The sequence below is a fragment of the Gopherus evgoodei genome, unplaced genomic scaffold (genome assembly GCF_007399415.2).
Source record: "Gopherus evgoodei ecotype Sinaloan lineage unplaced genomic scaffold, rGopEvg1_v1.p scaffold_258_arrow_ctg1, whole genome shotgun sequence".
NCBI lineage: Eukaryota > Metazoa > Chordata > Testudines > Testudinidae > Gopherus > Gopherus evgoodei.
The window spans coordinates 16,725-21,600 of NW_022059921.1; the positions used below are offsets into that span (position 1 = coordinate 16,725).

Here is a 4,876-nt window from a genome sequence, read left to right on the forward strand (position 1 = left end):
TAGAATGAGACATTGAGGGTGCACTAGAGGACTCAGGGTTAGGATAGAGAATTGGGCTGTAAATGCTCTGGAATGAGACCAGGAAAGAGAAAATTGAGATGCAAGAGAGAAATCAAGTTAGAGGAAAAAGCAAAGAAGTGTGCAATTTGAGCTCCAGAGGGAAGAAAAAAACTTTTGCCTGTCCCCTCTTACCAAAGCATCTAAGAACTAGATGAGAGACATCTTTCCCCCACTGTAACAACAATTCCAGTTGATACTGAGGAAGGAAATCTTTTCCTTTGCAGCACTAGCAGACCTGGACTGAATCATGAACACCTCATCCCCTGCCTCCCGCCTGCTCCAATCTGGTGTTCCTGGCATGGGACACGGGAGGGGCTCCTCTCTTCTCCATTTGGGACATGGCGGGATGAGAGAAGTGACAGGGCTTTACGGGAAATAATTATTTGCCTGATTCATGTGCAAGTCCTAGTCCTTGTTAACCCAAACAAATGGTTTATCTTGCATGCTGATGCCAGTTTGGAGGGTCTGGGAGCAGTCCCGTACCAGGAAGTGGAAGGAAATGTAAATCTGTAGGCTTTGCCAGCTGAGGACTGTCTGATAGCGAAACTCACTATCCCATTCCACCAGCTGCGGTTCTTGGTCTTGAAATGGGCCATCACTGAGAAATTTCGAGACTACTTGTGTGGTGCTCAGTTTCAGGTGTGGACAGAGAACAATCCACTGACTTATGTGCTAACAAGGGCTAAGCTGGATGCTACAAGGCAGAGATGGGTGGCAACTTTTGCTAGCTATAACTTCGCATTCAATACCAATGAGTTGGTATAATAGAGAATGTGATTTATCAGGACCACCAATTCTTGGCTTGGGGGAGGATGTAAACAGGGTGAGAATGAACTCTACCCTGCCATCTGTTGGTGATCTGTTGTAAAGGCCTTTTGAGGCTGCTGTCATTTGCATGGTTCCACCCACCCCAGATTGCATGATGGGGGTGCTTGTCCAAAGGATCATTTTGGCTGCTGTGGGATTCTCAGTCTCTTTCTTATTAGGGCAGGGGTAATAAAGTGCAGTTATTCCGGTGACATGAATCAAGGACAGTAGAATGGAACTTAGCGGTTCATGATTTCGGGACTCACCTGAACCTACATAAATGTCGTTAGGCAAGGGACATGGGTTCCAAAACATGGAGAAATAAGAGAAATTGCAAAGGTAGTGTTGTGGATTTTTTGTGAAATCTGTAAATGTGCATTTTATGTCCTTTGTGTCTCTCCAGCTTAAAAATAATTTTTTTTATACTTCTAATCAATATTTAGATCTATGTGTACATAAAAAGTGGTTAGTGATTAAATGCAGTTTTTAGGTATTCCTTAAACTGCTGGGCTGTGTTTTCGTTTCCACCCTGAAAACAACTTCATAGTTGGGGAAACTCTCCCCACCACTCAGACAGCAAAAAGTTTTGCAGATTGGATTCTGGGAGTTAAGCTGTGGGGAATAGCTTTTGTGACACACTCTGAAACCAGATTCTTAGTCACAGGTCAGCAGGTGGGTTTATCCCTTTTACCCTGTAGAGGCTGTAAAATCCTGTGACTAGGGCAGCTGCCTAGCAGCCTGTGCATCCACCTGCCAGTGTGACAGCGCATAAGGCACTAATCCAGATAGTGCCGGCTGGGTGGCAGGCTTGTGAAGAGCCAGCAGAGTGGCGCAGCGGAAGCGTGCTGGGCCCATAACCCAGAGGTCGATGGATTGAAACTATCCTCTGCTATGTGTGTGTTTGTTTTTTTTCCTTCTGGGCCTTCCAGCGAGGCGGTGACCAGCAGAGCGGCAAGAGGTAGCTGAGGCGGCGGCCTGCCAGGGAGCTCCCTGGCACCTCTGGCTGCCTGAGCTGAAGGCAAGAGGGAGGTCTGGGCATGGCAAGGGCCTCCTGTCCCAGAATGAGGCCGCAGTGCTTCCTGGTCCCCTTTTCCCATCCACCCCGCCGGGCTGTGGGAGAACATGAGGGAGGATCTCGGGGCGCTAGGCAGTGCTGTGTGGCTGTCAGGGGAAAGAGCCGAGGCTACCGACTCGACCTGCCGTTGGCTCGCGTGGCTCTACACGCCGTCAGCCGGTGCGGGCCAGGCTGCGCACGTGACTCAGGCTTGGGCAGCATGGCTGCTCTTTCCTGACGAGGCATGAGGCAGGCCAAGAGCTTTGCACAGCCTACAGGGAAGTGGGAGGGAGGCGTCTTTGAGCAGGCGTGTCTCGTCCCCTTCTCCCTTGCCGCTTTGGCGGAGGTGGGACGGCAGCAAAATGTTACCGGCTGAAAGTTTTTGTGCTCGGCCTCCAGGATTAGGCCTGAGCCTCCGGCACAGCTGCTGGGAGACGGGTGTCTGAATGGCATCCAGCATGCTCTGTGGGCCACCAGCTGAAAGCACTGAGGCCAAGAGGCAGCAAAATGGGACTTTGGAGGCTCCCTGCAGGCCTCGGGGAAGCAAGGAAACAGCATGGGCTCATCGCCGTCCCTGGGTGGGCTCAAACCACCATCCTTTCGGTTAACAGCCAAACGCGCTGACCCATTGCATCACAGAGACACGGATGGGCAAGGCTGTATGGAGCACAAAAGTCGGGAATCAGCTCAGGGTACGCTCTAGCATATGCATGTAGCTCTTAGACAAGCAACAGCAAGGAACTGGACTGGTATGCAGTGAAAGTTCTGTGGGAAGGAGCCGAAAAGAGCACGGGGGCTGCGGTACAGCGCTTGCATACACTTTCTTTGGCCTGTTTTGCTGGAAGAGTTAGCAGGGCAAAATTCTTAGTCACAGGTCAGCGGGTGGGTTTATGCAAATTCTGGCCTCTGGGACCAGAGCTGGGGTGGGGGGTGTTGGAGGCAGGCCCCCACAACTTTTGTGGCACATGCACCACCTCTGCAATCAACCTTTGCTACCTCACTCCCTAGCACCACACACAGAGCAGCCTTTTACCTCTCAGAACCATAACATACCCTGAAAGAGATCGAATGGCATAAGCTTAAGGCAAACGACTGCACCACTAACAACAACAAAGAGATCGAATGGCATCACCCTAACCCTAACCCTAAGGCAGTGGGGCTCCTCATGGCTGTTTGTTCCACGCTTTGATCTCACTCACCATGTATCAAGTGTGAGTTTCTCAGGCACTAGAATAGTCTTAACATGGAGTCATAGACATTCTCCTTAGGCATCTTGATATTATCTTATCACTCAAATGTAGCAGAACCTGCAAACTCTGTATGTTCTTTAGAGCTAACCCTAGGAAAACAGCCAGGATCCCTTGCTTATGCTTAGAGGGTGTGCGGTCTCCCTGAAGTCCAACCAGCATCCGGGGTAGGGACAACAGTTTCTTCGGCCATGTCTACATCTAAAACTTTACAGCGCTGGTTGTTATAGCTGTATTAGTACAGCTGTATAGGGCCAGCGCTGCAGAGTGTCCATACTTACTGCTAGCAGCGCTGCAAGTGCTGTTAGATGCGGCCACACTGCAGCGCTGTTGGGAGTGATGCATTGTGGGCGGCTATCCCACAGGGCACCTCGTCCCAAAGCGGCGCTGGGGCTTGTGGGAAGGGGAAGGAAGTGTGATTGTCCTTCTGCTTCCTGTTCCTGTTCCAACGGCCAGCGTTGCTTTGGTACACATGCGGAGCACTGTGGCAGCATTGTGACTCTAAAGCGGTTTTTCTGCATTATCTTTCAAGAATGGATCCTCAGGTACTGAATACCTTACTAATGACTATTGCCAGCACATCTCGCCTGGCTGTGGATCTAATCCTTAGGCTGCTAAATGTGCGTGTGACTGACATTGAGGAGTGGGACGATGGTACTGAATCGCATCAATATGCAGACAGTACAATGCTAGTGGCAATAACAGACGTGCTCTGCTCCGTGGACCGGCGCGTTTGGGCTCGGGAAACCAGCACTGAGTGGTGGGATCACATCGTCCTGCAGTCATGGGATGACGAGCAGTGGCTGCAGAACTTTCGTATGAGGAAAGTCACTTTCATGGGACTTTGTGATGATCTCGCCCCCAACCTGCGGCGCATGAACGCGAGATTTAGAGATGCCCTTTCTGTGGAGAAGCGGGTGGCTATTGCAATCTGGAAGCTGGCAACTCCAGACTGTTTCCGATCGGTGGCGAACCAGTTCGGAGTGGGAAAGTCCACCGTTGGAATGGTGCTGATGCAAGTTTGCAGGGCCATTAATCGAACACTGACAAGAAGAACCGTGACTCTTGGGAACGTGCAGGACATTTTAGATGGCTTTGCAGAAATGGGCTTCCCTAACTGTGGAGGGGCAGTAGATGGGACGCATATTCCTATTATCTCTCCACCCCACCTGGCATCGGAGTATATTAATCGCAAGGGGTACTTCTCTGTGGTTCTGCAAGCGCTTGTGGATCACCGTGGGCATTTCACTGACATTTACTCTGGATGGCCTGGAAAGGTGCACGATGCACGCATATTTAGGAACAGTGCCCTGTTCAGGAGGCTTAGGGCCGGGACCTTTTTCCCAGATCACAAGATAACAGTAGGGGACGTGGAAATGCCCATCGTGATTCTGGGAGACCCCGCTTACCCATTAATGCCATGGCTCATGAAACCATATACGGGGAAGCTTGACAGGAGCAAGGAACGGTTCAACTACAGGTTGAGCCGCTGTAGAATGACTGTGGAGCGTGCTTTTGGCCGTTTGAAAGCTCGCTGGCGCAGTCTGTTCGGGAAGCTAGATTTGATGGAAAGCAGCATTACCGCTGTTATATCCGCGTGCTGCACCCTCCATAATATTTGTGAAGGGAAGGGTGAAAGGTTCAGTGAGGAATGGACCTCCGAGGTTAGACGTTTGGAGAATGAGTTTGCTCAGCCAGAGAGCAGGGC

At 50.9% G+C, this 4,876-nt stretch overlaps 1 non-coding gene across 1 annotated transcript; it reads left to right on the forward strand.

The window, feature by feature from the left end:
* The first annotated feature begins 1,687 nt into the window (after positions 1 to 1,687).
* Positions 1,688 to 1,759, forward strand: TRNAM-CAU. The gene has a single exon. It is a non-coding gene; the product is annotated as a tRNA-Met (tRNA).
* Positions 1,760 to 4,876: the final 3,117 nt, after the last annotated feature.